Source organism: Balaenoptera ricei, chromosome 8, assembly GCF_028023285.1.
Source record: "Balaenoptera ricei isolate mBalRic1 chromosome 8, mBalRic1.hap2, whole genome shotgun sequence".
Classification (NCBI taxonomy): domain Eukaryota; kingdom Metazoa; phylum Chordata; class Mammalia; order Artiodactyla; family Balaenopteridae; genus Balaenoptera; species Balaenoptera ricei.
In genome coordinates, this window is record NC_082646.1 from 80331164 (window position 1) to 80356819 (window position 25656).

Here is a 25656-nt window from a genome sequence, read left to right on the forward strand (position 1 = left end):
GATACGGAGGGAGAACTGTACTACGTAATTTTACATAAGCAACTTAAGCATCAGAGGATTTTGGTACCTGCCGTGGGCCTGAAACCAATCCCCTGTGGATACTGAGGAACAACTGTATATTAATGTACTTGCTGTCTGGATTTTGGTAATTCCTTTTTTCTTTTTTAACACCTTTATTGGAGTTTGATTGCTTTACAGTGTTGTGTTAGTTTCTGCTGTATAACAAAGCGAATCAGCTATATGTATACATATATTCCCATATCCCCTCCCTCTTGTGTCTCCCTCCCACCCTCCCTATCCCACCCCTTTAGGTGGTCACAAAGCACCAAGCTGATCTCCCTGTGCTATGCAGCTGCTTCTCACTAGCTATCTATTTTACATTTGTAGTGTATATATGTCCATGCCACTCTCTCACTTTGTCCCAGCTTACCCTTCCCCCTCCCCGTGTCCTCAAGTCCCTTCTCTACGTCTGCGTCTTTATTCCTTTCCTGCCCCTAGGTTCGTCAGAACCATTTTTTTTTTTTTTAGATTCCATATATATGTGTTAGCATTACAGTATTTCTTTTTCTCTTTCTGACTTACTTCACTCTGTATGTCAGACTCTAGGTTCATCCACCTCACTACAAATAACTCAATTTCATTTCCTTTTATGGATGAGTAATATTCCCTGGTATATATATGCCACATCTTCTTTATCCATTCACCTGTTGATGGACACTTAGGTTGCTTCCATGTCCTGGCTATTGTAAATAGGGCTGCAATGAACATTGTGGTACATGTCTCTCTTTTTTTTTTTTTAATTTAATTTAATTTATTTTTTTATACAGCAGGTTCTTATTAGTTATCTATTTTATACATATTAGTGTATACATGTCATCCCAATCTCCCAATTCATCCCACCCCCCCAACCCCCTGCCACTTTCCCCCCTTGGTGTCCATACATTTGTTCCCTACATCTGTGTCTCTATTTCTGCCCTGCAAACTGGTTCATCTGTACCATTTTTCTAGGTTCCACATATATTACATGTCTCTTTTTGAATTACAGTTTTCTCAGGGTATATGCCCAGTAGTGGAACTGCTTGGTCATATGGTAGTTCCATTTTTAGTTCTTTAAGGAGCCTCCACACTATTCTCCATAGTGACTATCAATTTACATTCCCACGAACAGTGCAAGAGGGTTCCCTTTTCTCCACATCCTCTCCAGCATTTATTGTTTATAGACTTTTTGATGATGGCCATTCTGACCGGTGTGAGGTGATACCTCATTGTAGTTTTGATTTGCATTTCTCTAATGATTAGTGATGTTGAGCATCCTTTCATGTGTTTGTTGGCAATCTGTATATCTTCTTTGGAGAAATGTCTATTTAGATCGTCTGCCCATTTTTAGATTGGGTTGTTTTTTTGATATTGAGCTGCATGAGCTGCCTATATATTTTGGAGATTAATCCTTTGTCAGTTGCTTCGTTTGCAAATATTTTCTTGCATTCTGAGGGTTGTCTTTTCTTCGTGCTTATGGTTTCCTTTGCTGTGCAAAAGCGTTTAAATTTCATTAGGTCCCATTTGTTTATTTTTGTTTTTATTTCCATTTCTCTAGGAGGTGGGTCAAAAAGGATCTTGCTGTGATTTATGTCACAGAATGTTCTGCTTATGTTTTCCTCTAAGAGTTTTGGTAACATTTTTGTCTGACACGATAATTTTGTTCAGTCATTTGTCCCATAACAATACCTGCAGGACTTACCAGAGTTCCTCCACTTCTGATTTGCTTGCTTGTACGTTCTTCATTTATTTACAAAGTAGAACTTAAATCTGATTGTCCATTTTCCAGGCTCAGGCTATGCATTTAAGTCATCACTGCTTGCTCAACTTCAGTAAGATCTTTTGTTTATAGAACAGACCTAGGAATGTGGATAAGAATTAGTAAACCTTGGTGATCTCTAAGTCTTTCTTATTATCCCATCTTATTTGCTCTCATAAATGTATCCTCTGAGGTCTTGAATTGTAACATCACCATCAATCTAGTTATTTGGGCTTGACCACAAAATCATTTTTATTTCTACCCCTTCCAATAATCTTTGTATTTAAGAGAATCTATCATTAAAATTTATCTCAAGTCCTGTGCTTTATCTGCCTCCTGAAAGACTGCCTCAATCAGTCTTTCTAGAAATGTCCTGAAGCAAGGCATGGAAGACCCTTCATGACCTGGCTCTAACCTAACTTTTCACTCTCATCTTTTGGAGTCACTTTCCTGTGACTCCTTCAAAATATCTACTACCCCCCGCCAAACCCCATCCCACCACACACACACACACACACACACGCACACACATGCACACACAAACACACACGCACACACACGCACACACACACACACACACACAAGCACACACACACACTTTGTGCTCTCTTTACATTCATTTCCCCATCTCCATAACTCCACGGCTCTTTTCCTTTACTTAGGCTCTGTCTGATGAATTCCTATTCATGCCTTTAGCCTGGCACCCTGGCCCAGATGCCACTTCTCATGAGACTTTTTCTAAACTAAGTGGCTTTGTGGCAATCTGTATATTTGCCTATTACAAAAGTTACCACATTTATTGTAATCATTTTCTTTTGGCCTCTTTTATGGCACAGACAGTGTGCTTTTCTTCATTGTGACACTATAATACTTAGAAGAAGGACTTGTGCATATCTGATAAATATCTCATGATTGAATTAGACTCTAACAAGAAGATGCCGTAATTCCTTCAACTAGACATTCTCTTCAGGTAATTCAATGTGAAATTAATTTTAATTTAACTGCTATCAGATAAAACAACAAACACATGCTATAATTTTCTACACAAAGCATCTTTTTCTTATTTTTTATTATTGTGCCAGGGTGAAAATGAAAATATTTTAGGGAGTGTTTTACTACAGAAATATCAATGTTTTAAACAATGATGAAGCTTAACTTTTTGATTACCTTGTTACTTACTTAGAAGTTAAGTGCTTAAATACTGCTTACACCCAGGTGCAAGATACTATTTAAAAATCTCTGTGATAAATAAGTGAAGAGAATATTTAGTTCCAGGAAGGTGATATGAATCAGATCAATGGATAGAGTCACACTATATGCCGTAAGAATTTTATGGGCTTGAATTTACATTTCCAGTATGCAAAGTACTGTAAAATTGTAAATTAACAAAGCACTCTAGATGAAATACCAAAGAAACTAGGAACAGTTTTGAGCTCCGGGAATATTATGAATGTATGTCCTTTTGTTTATGTGCATATAACTCACCAGAGAGGTACAGCTGCTTTGACTCTACAATCCACATATTCTAGGCAAATGATGTTTGGACATTGAGGCTAGAGGCAGCAGGTACCCTTGCCTACCCTTAAATCCACTGCAAATCTGCTTTCCCTCACATAAAAAATTAAAACTGTTATTCTCCTGATTGCAATTGTTCAATGCTTCCTAAAACATGAATGAAAACTCCTTAGGTGGTATAGGAGACTTTTCAAAAACCAGTTCCTAGTAACTGACTTAAATCATATCCTGGCACTCTGCACCTCACATGTTACGCTTGAGCCATATTCTACTGCTTGTAGTGCCACAGTTTGCTGTGATTGCAGACCTCCGTTTGTTACATGCTGTTATACCTGCCTGACCTTGCTTGTCTACTCAGCAAATCAAATCTCACTTTGGAGTCCCCTCCCTGACATAGCCTATGCTATTGCACTTATTTTAAAAGTCCATTATAATAATAATCATTATCCTTCATTATTATTTGAATATTACTTTTTTTAACAAGTGCCTACTACATGCTTCCTACCACACTAGAAACAAGGGATAGAGTGATGGACAAAAATATTTGTCTTCTCTGATCTCTGGGTGCATATAGATCCCATTCAGCCATTCTGTTTTCTACTTTCGGTACAGTATTCAACAAATGACGAGATATTCAACACTTTATTATCAAATAGGCTTTGTGTTAGATGATTTTGCCCAGCTGTAGCTAATGTAACTGTTCTGAGAATGTTTAATGTAGGCTACGCTAAGCTTTGCTGTTCGGTAGGTTAGATGTATTAAATACATTTTCGACTCATAACATTCTTAACCTACAGTGGGTTTATCAGGACATAGCACCATTATAAGTTGGGAAGATCTATAATATGATAGAGGAGGTGTGATATGAGATTATAAGGCAAGGAAACCAAACCAAGTGAGAGATCGAGTAAATCTTCTCTATGGAAATGATGTTTAAGTTGAGATCTAAAGTGAAAATAACTCATATAGAGACTTGAATTAATAAATAAAACTACCATTTTCCTCAATATTCTATATATTTCCTTATCTTTGTGAAAAACTAATATTTTATAGTTATCATAATTGACTTCTTAATGAAAAGTTGAAAAATATGTTTTTAAACCTGAGGGTTTATGGTCTTGTAAAGGTATAGTTCCACTGTACTGTAGGTTGAATGTGGGTCCTCCCTAAATTCATGTGTTGATTAAATGATTAATTTTATTTTATTTAATTTTTTATACAGCAGGTTCTTACTAGTCATCAATTTTATACACATCAGTGTATACCTGTCAATCCCAATCGCCCAATTCATCACACCACCACCACCCCCCCTCCACGGCTTTCCCCCCTTGGTGTCCATCCGTTTGTTCTCTACATCTGTGTCTCAATTTCTGCCCTGCAAACCGGTTCATCTGTACCATTTTTCTAGGTTCCACATACATGCGTTAATATACGATATTTGTTTTTCTCTTTCTGACTTCACTCTGTATGACAGTCTCTAGATCCATCCACGTGTCAACAAATGACCCAATTTCGTTCCTTTTTATGGCTGAGTAATATTCCATTGTATATATGTACCACATATTCTTTATCCATTCATCTGTCGATGGACACTTAGGTTGCTTCCATGACCTGGCTATTGTAAATAGTGCTGCAATGAACATTGGGGTTCATGTGTCTTTTTGAATTATGGTCTTCTCTGGGTATATGCCCAGTAGTGGGATTGCTCGGTCATATGGTAATTCTATTTTTAGTTTTTTAAGGAACCTCCACACTGTTCTCCATAGTGGCTGTATCAATTTACATTTCCACCAACAGTGCAAGAGGGTTCCCTTTTCTCCACACCCTCTCCAGCATTTGTTGTTTGTAGATTTTGTGATGATGCCCATTCTAACCAGTTTGAGGTGATACCTCATTGTACTTTTGATTTGCATTTCTCTAATAATTAGTGATGTTAAACAGCTTTTCATGTGCTTCTTGGCCATCTGTATGTCTTCCTTGGAGAAATGTCTATTTAGGTCTTCTGCCCATTTTTGGACTGGGTTGTTTGTTTCTTTAATATTGAGCTGCATAAGCTGTTTATATAATTTGGAGATTAATCCTTTGTCCGTTGATTCGTTTGCAAATATTTTCTCCCATTCTGAGGGTTGTCTTTTCGTCTTGTTTATGGTTTCCTTTGCTATACAAAAGCTTTGAAGTTTCATTAGGTCCCATTTGTTTATTTTTGTTTTTATTTCCATTACTCTAGGAGGTGGATCAAAAAAGATCTTGCTGTGATTTATGTCAAAGAGTGTTCTTCCTATGTTTTCCTCTAAGAGTTTTATAGTGTCCGGTGTTACATTTAGGTCTCTAATCCATTTTGAGTTTATTTTTGTGTATGGTGTTAGGGAGTGTTCTAATATCATTCTTTTACATGTAGCTGTCCAGTTTTCCCAGCACCACTTATTGAAGAGACTGTCTTTTCCCCATTGTATATCCTTGCCTCCTTTGTCATAGATTAGTTGACCATAGGTTCGTGGGTTTATCTCTGGGCTTTCTATCTTGTTCCATTGCTCTATGTTTCTGTTTTTGTGCCAGTACCATATTGTCTTGATTACTGTAGCTTTGTAGTATAGTCTGAAGTTAGGGAGTCTGATTCCTCCTGCTCCATTTTTTTCCCTCAAGACTGCTTTGGCTATTCGGGGTCTTTGGTGTCTCCATACAAATTTTAAGATTTTTTGTTCTAGTTCCGTAAAAAATGCCTTTGGTAATTTGATAGGGATTGCATTGAATCTGTAGATTGCTTTGGGTAGTATAGTCATTTTCACAATATTGATTCTTCCAATCCAAGACCATGGTATATCTCTCCATCTGTTGGCAAATAAGCACATGAAAATATACTACTAGATATTTATTAGAAAATGTAAAAGCACAAATGAAAACAAAAGACAAAACTGAAAAGTATTGACAAGGGTACATAGCGTCTGAACTCTCTTATATGATGATGCTGGGAATGAAAAATGGTACAGCTCTTCTAGAAAACAGTATTCCTTTATGCAGTTAAACATATACTTACTATGCTTCCAAAAAACCCCATTCTGAGGTATTTACCTAATAGAATTGAAAACTTATGCTCATACAAAAACATGTATATGAAGGCTAATTCAATGTATAGAGCAGTTCTATTCATAATCCCCAAAATACTTGAAACAAGCCAAATGCTATTCCACTACTGAATGGATAAACAAAATATAATACATCAATAAAATAGAATTTGTTTGAATTATTTGAACTATAACTTAGCATTCAAAAGAAATAAACTACTCAATCATGCAATGACATAGATGGATCTCAAATAAGTTTAAAAAAAAAAAAGCCAGAATCCAAAGCCTACACACTGTATGTGTCCATTTATATGGTTTTTGGAGTATCAAAGTTGTAAGAACAGAAAATAGATCAGTGGCTTCCTGCTTAGGTGTGGGGATGAGGAGCTGACTAAGAAAGGGAACGATTAGGGAGTTTTGGGGAGGGTGATGGAATATTCTGTACCTTGTTTGTTGTGGTTACACAACTGCATACAATTATCTAAATTCAAAAAACTTGTACATTTAAAAGAGTGAATTGTGGTGTATGAAAAAAAATTAAGTGGAAAAAAATACTATAAAAGCACCTCTGGAGATATTGATAACACAGTACCCTCAACCCGCATTCACTCCGTAAATTCTACCCTTATCTGATCCAAAGAACCACAACCTAAAACTTAATGCATCAGGTAAATGGCATGCTTCAGATAACAGATGCTAGTTAAAGAATGATGGAGGAGTAGAATGAAAGGACATGAGTATCAGATATACAAAATATAGTTCTACATATTAAAATTGGCCATAAGAAATTTAGTGGGAAGGATGGAACTGAAGTTCTTAAATGACATTGTTGTCTGAGCTTGCATATATATCTTCTAAGGTATCTCAATCCTTACCTTTTCAGCTTATCACTTCTCCCTTTTATTCAAATTGCATGCTGAGTTTTATATGCATCATTGCTTAGATTTAGCATCTGTTTACTTGATTCTTGAAAACCTATTACATTTTAATTTAAAGATTCAAATTTCTACCCTGTAATCTGACGTTCTGGGATTTCTAGGTTCCAAGCTGATGTTGATAGGGTGTAGGGGCTCCATTCCAAGCACAAGTCACTTCTGCCTTTACTTGGCTGTTTTTAACCTGTTGGTTAGGTGGGTTATGGCCTCAGTTGAATACTTCATTCATTCATTTTATCCAGCTCAGCGAAGCTCCTTTATGGATTTTCTTCTAAATGTGAACATGTATATATTTGACCAGTCTTCATTAGTCATTTTGTCATTAATCCAAATAAGTGTCCTTAGCTTTGGGTGGTAATTTTCAGGCTGGTAACTGTCTTAAGACAAAGATACTTTCAGCTGTGATTAGTGAGCCTGATTGGCAGAAACTGAAGTCCTGCCTATCTCTGCTTCTTAATCACAGCAGAAAGGCCATTTGGGAATTTCATTACCATCTACAACAATCTTATTTGAGCAAAAACTGCTGCTTAACTGCAAAGAGTCAGAAGAAAAAAATTGATAGCAGGATACATGGTTAAGATCAATAAAACAACATAAAACATTTTATCTTAATAAATTAAAAATCTTATGACTATAAATTAGACAATGTTTTTACTTGCTTTTGTGTATAAGAAGAAACAACTTTTTTTAAAGCCGACGAGGTAACATAATATTAGAATTTGTCTTTGTCTTTAAGTTATATGTAAAAGGAAAGCTAACAGAAAATGGCTTAAACAATGGAGGTAGTTAACCCAAGTGACTTGCAAATTTTGAAGTGTGGTAACAATCAACATCTGTTTGATCCAGCACCCTCAACTGGTGACATCCAAGGACCAAAGTTTGTTGTTTTGCTCTGCTCTACCTTGTTCAAGTGTCACCTTGCTCTCTTGTTTCTGTTGATGGCTAACGTCCGCTCCAGAAACAACATGCTTCTCTGCTTAGGTTCAGAAAGATTGCAAGAATCTCGTCCTCAAATATCAAAAGAAAATCCATGGTTTCAACCACAACCAAAAATCCTAGGTGCCTACTTCTGAGACAGTCATTGTGGCTATTGATTGACATGAACCAGGGTTATAAACCCCTAACTGAAACTAGCACTAGCAATAGCAAGGGAGATGGGACTTTATTGACTGGAAAGGCCCATAGTGTTCCAATCCTTGTAGCTAACAGTAGGTTTAGTCCCACCAATCATTATGTTTGCTATACTAAAATGAAGAAGGGTAGCTGAGTAGACAGATTGTTCACCACATCCAAAAGGACTTCCAGTAGGTTGTAGACAAAACTTTTTATTGGTTTAATAAATTAATTAAATTAATGATCATTGTAGTTTTGCCAGTTAGTAACAATATGGGCAAAACCCTTTATTATTCAACTTTTATGTTCTCATTTTAGAAATGAACTTAGTAACTTCCTTACAGAGTTGTTATGAAAATTGAAAAAGATAATGCATGTAAAAGTCCTTCACCAATCAAAATATGCTATTTTTGAAATAATTTTTTAAAAGTATCCAGACACTATTTTGTAAAATCATTTGCAATATAGCACAGCTTCAAATTTTGTTAAAATTGAAACATTCCCAAATACAAAAAGCTTATTTTGTAATAACAGAACTTTCAAACTGAAGCACTTTAAAGCCAGTACAATAAAATAGAAAAAAATATCCAGATTAGCTTGGAGAAGAAATTTTCTCCTTAAGTGCAGAGTGAAACAAAAATTCAAGAAATTTATATCTTTGTGGCAAGAACTGCACTTTTCTTTTTGTTAGAAATAAATAATTGTAAAGGATGATCAAATAGAGAATTGCTTTAGAAAAACATATTAATAGAAACTCGTGTGAAATGAGTATACTTATTTTTTTAAGCATCTCATTGCATATTTCCTTGCTTTTTTGGGGGGGCAATTTTTCTTTAGTTTCTAAATTCCAGATCTAAACTAAAAATTGGAAAATGCAAAGAAACCAAAACCAAAACAGACCAAAAAAGCCCAACTCCTAAAATGAAAAATTTATCTCAGAGAATAGGCAAATCATCATCATAATTGCCCTTTTTTTTAACCGGTTTAAATAATTCTTAACTGAAGAGTCATATCAGCAAAAATACATGAGATTTATCTCTACATACACTGCATATGAGTGTGTGTATACATCTACATATACGTAGAGTCAAATAATCAGTCTAACCCCTAGCAAGTAAATAGTCCTTGAATCTTATGTTTTAAGAATTATGTATTTTAATTCATCTTCCCTTATAGAATTAATTTCAAAAATAGGAATAAATTTGCACTGGATATGAATCATGATGTTTTAGAATAAAGGCAATTTATTAACTTGCTTATTCAGGGAGATTTTCATAGACAAATACAAACAATCAAATATATTAAATATAAATAATTAAAAGTATGCTCACTTCAGTTTCTCATAATTTGATTTCTATCTCTAATTTCACAGCAACACTGATTACCATAACTTTAAGAATAAACTTGGTGAGAACAGGCAGTTCTTGGAACAGTTAGAGAGCTTGATCAACCAGAGAATGGTGGAAGGTTTTTTTCCTGTGGCCTATGATGATATCTGAGAAACTTGAAGACACGGAGCATAACAAGAAAAACATGCTTTAAGAGGCCAGGAAACAGCAATGCATGGCAAATGTACAGAGGCTCATAGTATGGGAAGTCAGTACTTTTGCCTTTTAAAAATTAAAAGTGGTTTAAATATCAAATATAAAATAAAGGAAACATGACTGTATTACTGAGAATCCATCTATTAGGCATAATGATTAAATCATTAAGAAAAGGACTTAATTCCCCCTAACTCACACTAGCCATGTGAATTTGGGCAACTTACTACTTAAACTACTTGCATTTCTGTTTTCTCACCTGAAAATGAAAAATAATAAGACCTACCTCATAGGTTGTCATGAAAATTACATGATATAACATGTATAAATAATCTCCCAATTTGGGCCTTGGAATATCATAGGCGCTTACATAAATAGTAAAGTTTTATTATGTTAGATTTAAAAACTGTAAGTAACAGAGTAACATTTTGCTAAAAGTCAAAATTTTGTTTTAAAGAAAAAGAAAAAGACCTTGGGATAGGTACATCACAAAGTACTGTTCTTTAGTGTGCGGAAAACCAATTTTATATTTTTTGAACTTTTTTATGCATCAGGGCTCTATGTGGTTATGGGATATTTGAAAAGAGTTAAGAAAACAAACCCCTTTCCTCAGGGAGCTCACAGGCTAATCTATACACCAGAATTTTTGACTGGACTATTTGGTATAAAACGCTTTCACAGCACTTACCCAGCCAGTTGATGGATATTTGCGATTGAACCACTCCTGTACTGAAGATTGTAGGAGTAATCAATGAGGAGTAATCAATGTAGGAGATCCAGTGTGTTCTTCTACACAGCTATAAAAGCTTTATTCATCTTATTCTTAATGAGGGTTATTTGTGATATCTTTGACTGCATTTTTCTATTCAAAGGGGGAAAGAATGCTAACACACAGAAGATGGTTTGTAACTCTGGTGAATCTTGGCACAATCCAAGTCTCATTTATATTATAATAAATCCTTAGAGCTAATTTTGCTCTGAAGATTTCTCATGTGGAGGAGATGTAGCTCTTAATGATGTTGTTATGAGGCATCTTATGCTGGCGCTAACACACATTTGAAATTGTTGTATGTTGTTCACTGAAGTTACAATGATCCTTCCAAATCTATATGATGTTAGATTTTTCAGAAGCAAAATATTATGAATTTTAAAATGAGTCCATATTTTAAAATGAAATGAAACAACTCTTGAAAAACTAGATAATAACTGTAGTGCCATACAGTACCAGAATGTATAAGGGTTGATTGACATTTTTTCTACATTTTAACATGAGGTGTATTTATAAAATTTGTGATTATTGAATCATTTACTTCCCCCAAATATCAGTCTTCATTCTGTGCCTCAGTTACTCATCTGTAAAATGGGAAAAATATTTACCTGTTTTCCTCATCAAAATTTTATAAAAATCAGATGAGTCTTTGCATTGACCTAATGTCAGACTAAGGTTTTCTAGTCCAGTGCTCTTTTGAACCCTAATAGCTCTACAAAAGATTATCCTGAGGATTAGGTGGAGAGTGGCCCAGTAAGCCAGGTTTTTTTTTTCCTTTTTGTTTATGGTTGGTCTCCTCCCAATGTAATCAAAAGTTTCACCAATAATTTTTTCCAAAAGTTTAAAAAGCTTTTTAAATTGTATCTGGCTCATATACATCTTGGAGTGTATCTATGCATGATTTGGGTTAGAGATCTTATTTTACTTTTCTTCCATATCGATAAGTAATTTTAATAGTGCTGTTCACTAGAATTCATACCTTCCTGCTTACTTGTAATACGGCTTTCATATATGTTTCCTTACACAGATAGGTCTTTTACTGGACTCCTTCTTCAGTTTTATCACTTAATTTGTCTATTCTTGTGCCTAATCATGCCATTTAAACTATTCTAGCTTTATTATAATCCCTAATATCATTAGATAAGTCCTTTTGTTATCTTCTTTAAAATTAACTTGTTTATTCTTGGGCTTCTACACTCCTATGAATGCTATGAGCAACTGGGTAGGAATTCTAATCGGAATTGCATTGAATTCTGAATTTATTTGGGGAAAATTGGCTTTTTGCCACGTTGAATCAACACACATCTGAACGTTATATATCTGTTTTTCATATTTTCTTTTATTTCCTTTATTCCTATTTTGTACTTTCCCCCAGTAAAGTCCTTTTAAAATTTTTATTGACAAGGATACATTTGTTTCTTGGACAATAAGTAACAGCACATAATTCAACACTTTATTCTGGATTTTGCCAGAAATTATATTTTTCAATTTTCAGCAACAATAACATATTTGTTTTGAGATTTTCCCTAATACTAATATATGTAAGAAATTGTTGAGATTAAATCATGACATTTAGCTTCTTTTATAAAGTATTTTAAATAGATAACATCTACAAATTGTAAAATAACGGTAAAAATTATGAAAGACAGGTAGTAAAATGATTCCCTTCTCTATTGCTTTACAATGTAGATTTTATTATTATTCAGGTCTGGTGAGGCCAACAGATCAGGAGAATACTGACATTAAAATGATTGTTACTCACAGGTCTCAGAGGGGATGCCATGCCACTGCACACATGGCCATGTGGGGAGGCACCAGGGGTGGCCAGGAGGCAAAGGGACTGAGAGTTAAGGATGGGCAAGAGCCTTTAATGTGGTTTCAGTAGGAAGAAATAGGAGAGGTAGGATAAATAGATTTAGGATTGGCTAGTTTGAATAATGTCTGGGGTCTCTGGGACAAAGGGGTTATCCCTAGTTGCCCTGGTACCTTGCCCTGAGGTTATTAGAACAGGAAAATAGTGGCTCAGAGTCTGAGTCTGCTAGACTCTGTGCTTCTTTGATTTGTTTTACAAGTTAGTTTTGCAGAATATCATTAGACTGATACATTATGATTTATTTGATCATTCTTTTAAAGAAGGACACTTTGCTTTAATCTTGTATTATCACAAATAACACTATAAGAAATACGTTTATTTATTTGTAATTAACAATGTATGATTCTTTATTGGAAAAGATAAAAAATGCTAAATTAAAGGGGCATGCGTTTAGAATTATGATATATAGACACATTTTCCCCATAGAGATCATACCAATTTGCACCCTCACCAACATTTGAAAAAGCCTGTTTCCCTCATTCTCAGTGTCACACTAGCAAAGTACTTATCAAAGTTTTTGTCTTGAGATAAACCATATCTCCTATATCTGTATACCTATATAAGCATATATATAACACATATATATAATTATTAATATAGTTATGTTTAATAACATTTTATTTAGGGTTTTTATAGTTTTGATAAATATATTTGCCTACTATATTCCGTTTCTCATATTCTCCCTTTATGGTTTTGATTTCAGTGCCCTTCTGGTTTCATAAAATACTTTTAGGAATCTTCCCTCTTTTTAAATTTTTTGAATATATAGTAGGGATTATCTCTTTCTTGAATATATATTAGAAATTGCCTTAAAATTGTTGTGGCTTGTTTCTTAAGTTACAACATGTGGCTAACATGAATCCATGTGAGTCAGGATTTATGACTCTCAACCGTGACTTTTATCTGTTTTCTATTTCGGAATTTTGCACGTGGTTTAAGTTCAAGACATTTTAATAATGCTGTAAGTCAAAGTTTAGAATTCCATGAGTTGTCCATTTATTTTATTCACAAATGAAAAAAAAATGGTGCCCAAATTAGAGAAATGCCTTGCCCAAGAATAAATAGATTATAATTTTCTTAATAAGGAAACTCACAATCCCTCAGTTGTTCACACACACACACACACACACATACACACAAACAATGTTACTAAAGATCTCTTAGTGGCACTAAGTTTAAACCACTAAGCATATTTTCTTTGGAGTCCTCTTTCATGTATTTTTCTTTTTGTTAATTTGTTGGTTTCTGGGAGATAGATTATGCAACTGGAATAGTTTGGTTCTATCAGAAATATTTTACAAGATACCAAAGAATGCAACATGTCACAAGTAAGCATATTCTCATTAACACATTAAAATTAAGTTTATGATCCTACCCTAGCTAGCTTTGCTCTCTGACCTTATCCCACTGCCCAGGGACTCAAGAGGAGGAACACCCTTCCCCATGGGATGTATTAATCACCATCACCCCATTTTGTTCTCAAGATTGAGTTCTTCATTTTGTTTTTAAGTGAGGCAATAAAGCCTCTGCTACAGATGACTGACAGCAGGAATGAGGGATGTTATCCTTTAACACTCTCCTTCCTAAGTAAGTGGGCCTTCTCTTCATTACAGGTCCATTGACATTATAAGAGCTTAACCCAACAAAACTGCCAGAGCTTACAAAATATTTTGCAAAATATAAAACAAAGTTTTCCCAGTCACAAAGTTTCACAAATACACAAAACAACTTTTTAAGAATAATAATAATAAATTACGTGCATTTGTACTCTTGATATCCATTAGAAATAGTACAGTTCTAAAAGGATGTAAATTAATATTATTTTGATTTTTTTTTTTTTCTATTTTTTACAGAGAAAGAAGTGAGACTCCTAGAGGTTTACAGGTTTACAGAGGTGTCATGGTGTCATTTAGGGAAAGACTGCTTTTTTTTTTTTTTTTTTTTTTTAGAGAAGGCAATCCAACTTCAGCCAGGACAGTGACATCAGCACACTTAGGAAGCCCTGACCTGTGAATTACCTTTTTTCAAAAATTTATTTATTTTTGGCTGCGTTGGGTCTTCGTTGCTGCACAGGGGCTTTCTCTCGTTGCCACAAACGGGGCTACTCTTCGTTGCGGTGCGTGGGCTTCTCATTGCAGTGCCTTCTCTTGTTGAGGAGCACGAGCTCTAGGCGCACAGGCTTCAGTAATTATGGCGCGCGGGCTTCAGTAGTTGTGGCTCGCGGGCACTAGACCGCAGGCTCAGTAGTTGTGGCACATGGGCTTAGTTACTCTGCGGCATGTGGGATCTTCCCAGACCAGGGCTCGAACCTGTGTCCCCTGCATTGGCAGGCGGATTTTTAACCACTGAGCCACCAGGGAAGTCCAAGACTGCATTTTTTTTGACCCTCTAGCTGGGCATTCCTCTGAGTTCATCACACTTGCATTGTTATTATTGTTTTTTTTTCCCCAAATGTAAGAAAGCAGGGTGCTTAGCTGCATTTATAATCAAACATCAGCTGAGAAAAATCTTCCCCTTTCTGACAGTTCTATCATGAATGTTACCTCTGTACGACAAGAGAAGCTGAAAGAATAGTGAGGATACATCAGATATGATTAAGCTGTGTATTTGAATACCTTAACTTCTCAAGTCTCATTCTAGAGTATGACACTATATTTGTGGAAAGTTAACAGACACAAATTCATATTTAATGTGACGTGTCACAGTTTATTTTTTGATGCTGAAATTATTTTCCTTAGACAGTGAGAATTTAGTAAGATATAAAAAGCAAAAGCTGTCCTTCCTTTGGAATTTCAATGGATTAATGTGTGGTTAAACAGTGAGTTAATTATGTAAGGATGCCAGAGATCATTAATCAATGCATTTGTAGTACAGGAATTAAAAAAAAAAAAAAGAGTTACACCAGTGACAGTCAAATCCACTGACTTGGTTTAATTTTTAGAGCTGAGATTCAAAACAGTTTGGCAGCCAAATACTGCCTTTTTATAAGGACATTTTTCTGCCTACCATTGTTGTAAGATGCCAAATTTCAAGGGCTGTTTGCAGGCTCCATTTAGGGGACAAGTACTTAATGCCCAAATTGGTTAATTGCACCCATTAATAATCAGCAAATATAATTAAATTGTAATATACAAACGAGAAAGCTGAAAATGTGTCCTCATCACTTTCTCCTAGGACTTCCTACACTGGAAATGACATTATTGTTATTTTAATAAGTAGAAATTAAATAATCTTTTCTTCTTCCCCATTTCCAGCAGCATAAGTTATTTTCTTTTGCAAAATTCATGACAAAGAGGAACTGCTTGGCTCCAGTACCAAGGGATACCACTCCAGTGACTTTTAACAAAGAAGGACTGGCTAGACTACAATGAGTGAAAACATCTTAGGCTATTCAGACCCAATGAGCCATGAACCCAAATGTGGTGCCACTTTGCTATTAGATGACAAAATCTCTCTCCCTTTTAGTTTCTTTCAAAAGTTGTTCTTTCCTATTTGATGAATACATGTTTGCAAATTATTTAATAGTTTAAATAAGTTAAAGCGAGTATTAACAATGATGCATAATTTCTTGCCTAATTGAACTATATATGTATCATAAAATTGTGAGTTTTTTTCAGACTGAAAGATATCTTCAAAATCATCCAGCCAAAATCCCATGCTTTACAGAAACAGAAACTGAGACTTAGCAATAAAAAGTGACTTCCCAAGTTCAAATGGCTGGAACCTACAATCCTGCTAATTATGTACTGCTTTCTATTCCCTGACCATATATGTGCTCTAGTTCCCTCAATAGCTCTGCTACCCAGTTGCATATACCTAGAGTCTACTCTACCTCTTCCCCCAACACTATAATGTAGGCCATTTTAAATGTCCTTTTTAATAAAAGCTTTTCTTACCCCCCTTCTAATGCTAGTAGGATGTGATTTCTCTTTCCTTTAATCCCCATAACTCTTTGTTATTTAACTTTCAGGATCTAAGATCCACTCACTTTTAGTACTGTTATTTGTTTACTTACCTTAATTCTTTTTTTCACCCTCCTTAGGCTATAAGTTCTCTGAAGGCAATTACTTTATTTACCTTTGATGTTCTCTATTATATCTAATATAACATCCAACATTTAAAACAATAAGTAAATACATCTGGGGTTTTGGGTTTTTTATTGTTGTTGTTTTTTGTTTGGTTGTTTGGCTTTTGCTGCTGTATTTTAAGTCAGCACCCTGACTTTTGACTCTCAAAGCAATGTAGCTTTTTTTCGTACTATTCTGACCATATAGTAGGAAACACCACCAGACAAGTCAAACAGGGTTTATGACTATTGCAGTAGAGGAGAGAGACTAAACTCAATTCCTTCCTTGAAACAAAAGGCAGGATAGTTTTTAAGCACTAGGAAGACCTAGTGGAAAAGTAGGGTATTAGTGAGGATTTTGGTGAATGTGTTTAGGTTATCTATTTGTTAAGTAGCTCTTATCTAACTTGGGTTTCCACACTCCTACAGAAACTGGGAGAGAGGAGTGCTTTTTTTTTTTGGTATATTTCAAAGGATGGCTCCCAGCTCCTTGAGAAAGACTTTGCTGTGTTTTAAAACTGGCAAGAAGCTGGGAGAAGTTTTACACTGCCAAGGAGAAGAGAAAGAATTTAGAGTTGCAAGTTTTCTAAAGTAAATGTTCTAAAAAAGGGAAGATCTGTGGCCTCCAGTCAGGGAGAAACCTGTCTAAAGGTTAGTTAAGCTGAAGAGAAGGTTAAGGCCAGTGGTCACCATCAAGTGTATTATATTAACTGTGATACTGTAATCATTTTTGATGCAAGTAATAGAAAAATCATGTCAAAATGGCTTAGTTAATAAAGCCATTTTATCCCTTCATATAAGCAGAAGTTCCAAGGCAGTGTGGGTCCAGGATTGGTTAACAGAGTAGCCTAAGGATGTCAGTAAAGACTGTTTATTTCTAATATCCTACTCTGGTATGACCCCCATGCTGGCTAACTCCTTCTCATGGTCACAAAATTAGAAATGAATTTTCAGGCACTTCTTACAATGGCAACAATATATTCCAGATAAAAAACGTCTCTTAATCAGTTTCTAGGAAAGATCCTCTTAGGTCTCATTGGCTAGAATTTGTTCACATTTTCCTTACTAATCTGAACCTAGAAGGATGAATCATAATCTCTTGATTGTTTTAGCATTATAAAGATTTACTCCTGAATTCCTTGAGGAAGAGTGGATTAAAGAATATTTTTGTTTTTTATAAGTAAGAACATAGAAATGATTATTGGGTAAACAACCAACAATGTTAAGAGAAGACACTAAAGAAAGCTATTAAGAGCTAGCTAAGACTCCTTTATTGTGAGAATCGGGGTGGGGGGAGGTATTAATCAAAGGGTACATAGTTTCACTTATGCATGATGAATTGGTCCTAGAGATCTACTATACAACATAGTGCATATAGTTAATAATACTGTATTATATACTTAAAAATTTGTTAAAAGGATAAATCTTGTGCTAAATATTCTTATTAAAAAAAGAAGGGAAGAAACTTCTAGAGGTGATGATAAGTTTTGGGCATTTAACTCATCAAAATGTATATATTAAATATGTACAGCTTTTTTGTATGTCAATCATAGTGCATAAATATTTTAAATATTTTTTCTATTGAGTTGTCTGCATCTTTTTAGTTGATACAGAAGATCATTATATATCCTCTGTCAAGCTCTTTGATGACTATATATACTACAAAGTATCTTCATGCAATCTATGGCTTGTTTATTTTTTAATGACATTTTAAAAAATGAACTTAATGTTTACATAATCCAATATTTTATGTTTTTGTCTATATTAGTTAGTGCTTTTCTAATATTGTTTAAGAAACTTTTGTCTACATCCAAATTTTGAAGATATTCTATACTATATTCTAAAAGTTTTGGTTTGTTTGTTTTTTATTAATCTACCTTTGACATTTAGGTTTAGATTTACAGTTCCTCTACTATTGATTTTTGCCTATGGCATTGTATTAGTTTTCTGTGACTGATGTAACAGACTACCACAAATTTAATGCCTTAAGATATACAAATTTATTATCTTATAGTTCCATAGGTCAGAAGTCTAGCTCTGGTCTCACTGGACTACAAACAATGTACCAGCAGAGCTGCATTCCTTTCTGGAGACTGAAGGGGAGAATCTGTTTTCTTTTCCTTTCCAGCTTCTAAAGTCTAATCTCATTTATTTGCTCATGACCCCCTTCCATCTTCAAAGCCAGCAAAGGCAAGTTGAGTCCTCCCCATATTACATCACTTTGACCTCTTGTCTCTCTCCTTCCACTTTTAAAGATCTTTGTGATTACATTAGGTCCATTCAGATACTATAGGGTAATTTTTAATGTCAGCTGACTAGCCACCTTAATTTCATCCACAACCTTAATTCCCTTTGGCTAAGTCAGGCAACATATTCACATTTTCCAGGGTTAGGACATGCACATCTTTGGCTGACCATTTTCTGCCTCTCATAGGTACAAAATAGAGTTTAAGTTCCATGTTTTTCCCATATTAGTATTGAATTGACCCAATATCACTTTATTAAAGATGCACTGCATGGCTGTGTGGAAAATTAGGCGTTTGGTTCTTTTTCTTAACCTTCTTTTCTGTTCCACCTGTCTATTCCTGTGTTGACATCATGTCATCTTAATTATTTCTGTATTTTAAAATAACTCTTTGTATCTGGTAGTTCTGCAGCTAAGTTATTTTACTTCAAGATTGTCTTGGCTTATCTTGGTCTTTTGAATGATTAGAAATATTTTAGATTGACATTGTCAATTTCCAAAAATTTCTAGGATTTTTATATGTATTGAATTAAATTTTGGGGAAAACTGACATCTTTGTAATATTGATGTATTTAGATCTTCCTTACATTTCTTCAATAAAATTTTGTATTTTTCAGTGCAGAGTCTTCTAAGTTTTTGTGAGATTTATTCATTGCTGTTTGATGCTTTAGGATGTTATTTTTAAATTGTATCTTTGTTTTTCAAATTTCATTTTCTGTTTGTTGCTGATATATGAATTGCAATAAATGCATCTATATTGACCTTTTATTCAGTGATCTGAATATATATATTCATTTACTATTTTGAATAACTTCTCTATGGACAGCCAAACACCCTACTCTGATCTTAAGTTTTTAGCTTAACTTTGTAGGCGTTTTAGACCAGGAAGCATGAGAATTAAGCAAGTGTTATAACTGGACACCTGAGAAGATAATTGATTCTCTAATATTTTCACCAAAAGCTCTGCTAACTAGTCTGTATCTCACCAGCTTCCCTCTACCCAAGTAAAGCTTGTATTCTCAGCCTCCTGTCCAAGACCAGAATCAACAAATACTCCCAGGGGAAAATTGGCCAGCAGAAGGTCAGCTGACCTCTCTGTTGTATGTCCCTCTCTGGAATCTGAGCCCTTAGTATTTTAACTTAGTATTTTAGCAGCTCTCTGATGCTTTTAAACAGAAGAGCCTTGTATTTTATCTGACTTCTCTTTTTTTTTTTCTGGGCTGATCTCCATCTGATCTGAGAGGGATATTGCATGTTGGATTTTATCAAATTATTATGTAAATGTATTAAAAAGATTACATAATTTTTCTTCCTTAGAGTTTCTAGTATTAAAATATATTTTATTACCTTTATAAACCCATTTTGATTATTTTTAATAGCATTTATCTTTATTATTATTTTTTTTATATTTAATGGTTAATTCTTTTACTTACTTTTTAACTCAAAAGTTTAGTTTGCCAGTTTTTAGGCTTTCTTTGTTTAAAACATAAATATTCATACTTGTAAGTTTAACTATAATCACCATTTTAGGCATACCTCAAAATATTAAAATAGAGAATTTTAACTATCTGCAGTGTTAAATATTTTTAGTACAAATTTCAATATCTGTTGTAAACAATTCTTTCTTTTTGACTCATAAGCTATTTAGAAGAGTGTTTATAATTTTAAAAACATATGAGTATTTTAGGTATAATATTAATCTTGAATTCAAATGTAATTAAATCATGGTTAAAAAAATGACATAAATAATACAAACTTTGAAATTTATTGAAATTGGTTATGATCTAATATTTGTCCATTGTTGAAAATATCCCTTGTGTACTTGAAAGAATAAACAGTCTAAATTTGGAATTCAAATTTCTGTATATATCCAGATTAACTTTGCAAATAATAGCTATTTAAATCTTCTATATGCTACTCTTTGTTACTCCTGACTATTGATTGATTTTCCTCTCTCAGATATCTTCTTTTTAAAATTTGGTTTGTGAGTTTATGTTCTTTAACCGAAGGAATTTTGAAAATGTAAGATTTGTCCTGAGCGTTTGTCTCTTCACACAGGCTTTGGACTGGCTTTTGCCAAAACTCAAAGGGGTGACCTGGCCTCAGATTTTCAGTTAAATTCTTTGTGTGATATTTCATGTTCTCTTTTTCTCTATAACAAATTACCTTCAATCTTAGAAGCTTTAAACAACAAATATTTATTATAATTTATCATCATAACATTTATAAATTTTGAGATACCTGGTCTTTGTTGTGGGTCAGGAATTCAAGAGTGGCTTAGCTATGGTTCTGGCTCAGGATCTCTCATGAGGTTACAGTCAAAGCATTGGTCAAAATTTAGTTATCTGAAGACTTTAGTGGGGCTGAAGGATCTACTTTCAAGATTGCTCACTCATATGGCTATTGGCAGAAGGCCTTAAATCCCTGCTTGTTATTCGATGTTTTACTTTGTTTCCGTGTGAACCTTTCCTTAAGACCGTTTTAAGTGTCCACACAACATGGCAGGAGATTCCCCCGTAGTGAGTGACTCAAAAGAGAGAACAAGGAGGCAGCTGCAATGCCTTTTTATAACAGTTTCAAAAGTCACACATTGTACTTCTGCCATATTCTGTTATGAATGAGTCATTAAGTCCAGCCCACATGCAAGGGAGGAAAATTAATTCCACCTTCTAAAGGAAGAAGTACCAATAATTTGTGTATGTATTTTAAAACCACCGCAGCAATTTTTATATAATTTGCATGAAATGTAAATTCAACACTGATGACTAATTAGGGCAAGTGTTGTTTAATATGTCTTCCGGAAAAGACTTTTTTTTTACTCAGTTTCAAGGCCCAGACAATTTATCTTTTTCTCCCTCTTTAGAGTTGTATTTTGTTAGTTTACTCTTTTCATTGAGACTTTCAAGGGTGAGGCTATATAAGGGGATGTTAGTTTCAAAGCCCAAGGCAATGACTCCTTATCTCTGCATAACCCTTACAATGAAGCCATTTGGTCACTAAAATTGCCACATGACTTTATGCCACCCAATGCACTCTTGCTCTGTGATATAGCCTCTGATTTCCCTTGCTTTCTTGAAAACACAACCATAAACTTTAAAATATGTTTACTATATATTATCCTGAATGCTTAGGGTTTTTGTTGCAAGATGTGTTACAGGATAACCATTCTACTTCACTTCTAGAAATGGAAGTCTCTGAAAAGAGATTTATAGTGCATTCAGTCAACCTCAGTTGAAGTACTAGGTACCACAAATACACAATAAACTTCTGGCTACCCTTTGGTTGTAATTTTCACTGACCAATTCTATCTGTACATCTTTTCAAAATTATCTTTTTCTTCTTCTATTAATCCTTCTACCTTTGATGATGCATCTAACTCTTTGGTAGTTTCACACTTTCTGAAGGTGGCTGAGAATCAAGCCCTTGTTATCCCACTTTGTATTCCCAAAGCATTTCAAGTTATTGTTTCTACCAAATCTTATTCCCTCCTAAGAGAAATTCTGGCTGAAGCTATTAACGTAATATTTATCTTTATATAAGTTTGATTTTTAGCTATCTACCAATCTATCTTTCTGGTGATAAAATATTAACTATTTTTGTCACCATTTAGCAAAATAATTTTAACTTGTCAATATTTATTAGATTCTTAATATTCACAAAACACTAAGTTAGGTACTGGAGAAGAAAAAAGATGGAAAGAAATCTAGTTCTGTTTTCACAGAGCTAAAATCATAAGCATTAAAAGAAAACCACTATTGGTGACACAATGCACTGTAATACATATGCAAATTGAGTGCTTTAGGGAATAAGAATGAGAAGGATCATTTTTATATATGTCGTAGTAGCAGAGGGAGAATTAATAGAGAATGCTTTATAGAAACAGACTTTGAATTAAGCCTTGGATGATGTAAAGAAATTCTTTAGTTGAAACTGTGAGCTGGTGATGGGAAGAGGGTAGTGTGAGAAGGGGTGCAAAGGAAAAGACAATGAGAAAAACAGAGAGGGAGAGTCTCCAGAAGATAAATAAGAGCAAGGCCATGGAGACATGAGAGTTCAAGGAACATTCAGGCAACAGCACTTGTTTAAATGTCTGAACTGTAGGGTGCACAGTGGTGGAATTGGGGAATAACACAGAATGGTAGAGAAGGTTGAAATTTTATAGGGCTTTGAATAGCATGGTGTGAATTTAACACTTTATCCCATAGGGAGTGGAGTATAAAAAGGTAGTAAGAGGTCTCAGAATTCACGTGGTGAAGCCTTAAAACGATAAAATATTCAGGACTTTTGTTAAAATTTTTTTTTTCTTTTTAAATAAAGGCTACTAATTTTTTTTTTAAATAACTTTAATTAATTAATTTATTTTTATTTTTGGCTGTGTTGCGTCTTCGTTTCTGTGCGAGGGCTTTCTCTAGTTGCGGCAAGCGGGGGCCACTCTTCATTGCCGTGCGCGGGCCTCTCACTATCGCGGCCTCTTTTGTTGCGGAGCACAGGCTCCAGACGCGCAGGCTCAGTAGTTGTGGCTCACGGGCCCCGTTGCTCCGCGGCATGTGGGATCCTCCCAGACCAGGGCTCGAACCCGTGTCCCCTGCATTAGCAGGCAGATTCTCAACCACTGCGCCACCAGGGAAGCCCAGGACCTTTGTTAAATTAATGCATATTAGGGATTGGCCTTCCCAGACTCCTCACATTTTGACCAGTTAGATTTGCTTCAGAACAAATGTTCCTTCTTTTATTTATTTTTGTGACTCGTTGTTGACTATTGTTCTTGATACACCTGAACTGCTTTTTGGGTGCACAGAGTGTTGATATTTAACTTCTTTGATTCTGTTTCCTAATGTGTCATTTAAAAAAAAACAAAAAACAAAAATAAAAAACAGAAGAGGAGGGATAGCAATTAACCTACCTGATATGGCTGTTGTAAATCTAAGATGACATAATGTGAAAGAACAAAGTTGGCACTGCATAATTTTAAACCAGCCCTTATTACAAAGTAAACATTTGATGAGTGGTTTACTTAAACTCTCACAAATTTGGCCCAAAAATAAATCTTTCTTTTTTTTTCTTTTTAACACCGTGGGTCTCTGTGACTGCTACCACCCCTGCCATGCTTAAGATAGTTTATAAGAATTTGGCTCATTATAGAAGTTATTTTAGGCTGGATCCACATATTTCAGAGAAGAAATGGTTCTGTCAAATAAAATTGACACTGAGTCATATAAATCAAGGTGATTTTAGTAAACACCTGTAGGAACTTCAGCCAAATACAACTTATGGGTTTGTATTGCAGTCATGTTTATGTTTTGTGAGCTTGTTTCCCTGGCCTTTGTTCATTAGATCAAGCAAGGACTCTGACTTTAGCTTTGTCAGTAAGATTTTTCTCTTTAGAGGATATAAACTAAAAGACATTGAGAAAGAGAACTGTGAGTTGAGACACTCACAAAAATATCTCTCTAGAAAGATGTACAAAAAAAAAAAAAAAGGTGTCCAAAACTGTTTTGTTTCCCATCACCCTGAGTTCTAGTTGCTAAGTATTTACTTGCATTTCTTGAAATTCAATTCATAAAAATGTTATTTTCTATGAAATAAATTCTTGGAAAATCTGGAAGTTTGACGGCAAACCTGAGCACACTTAGATCTCTCTTAGCAAGGTTATGAAGCACTTACTAGGTTTCAGGAGTTTTCCAAACTCATGTTAAAGTATCAAATATGATGCCTTAAACATATGTCACTCTGTGAGATAATGAATTCCTATAAAATGTAAAATTGAATATCGAAAATTTCCTCTGAGCGTCAGTTTCCCTTGTAACTCTATCCATCTTAGACTCAGCAAAGTCTAAATTGACTAAGCAAAGAAGAAAACATTCAGTTTATAAGAGGTAGTTTTATGACTCCATACTTTTCCCCAAGCCATGTAATACTCATCTGTTAAGCAACCATGAGTTGAATATAATACTTAAATTAAACTTTTGGTTGCTCTAGAGACCAAATAGAAAGAAGAAACAGGCTCTCATTAGGATCGTTCTCAAACAAGGAGAACTTGAACTCTGAACCTCAGATCCACCTTGTTTCAGCTTCTTTGCCACTTGCTAATACTGAAACTTTCAGCAAGACATATAAATTCTCTGTGCCCTATAAATTCTTCACCTTATAATAAAAACAAGGGCAAAACACTTGGCCTGATTTTTTTCACTGTTGTATCTTCAGCACCTGGAATAGTATCTGATGCATAAGACTTCAATAATATTGAATGAATAAACGAACTATATTAGGTTTGGTTTTAGGTTCAAATGAAACAATGTGTTTAAAGGTATCTTCTATCCGTAAAGTTTGTTCAAGTAAAAGAAAAAAACCTACAAATTGCAAACGCAAACCAAAACGAAAAATGAGAACCATTTTAATTGGATAACATATCAAAACTATAGCCTAGATAGCAGTAAATCTGGTTGTAGAAGTGTAGGGATCTTTAGAAACAGGGCTTTTAAAAGAAATATGCTTCTTCTAAATTTGTTTTCCCTGAATGTTGTCTTTGTTCTATCAGACAAAATTCTCCATGAAGTAAGATAGTCGGCTGCCTAATTCCAGGCTCATATCCTTAAAGCTGCATGATCAGAGAGGAAAAAGTTTTTTTCTCCCAGCTCCAATTTTTTAAAAATGCTGGGGAATTGCTCTAATTGGGATGGCGAGGTGCATTCCTATTATCTTAGGGAGGGCAAACATTTTTTGCAGAAAACAAAACAATAGC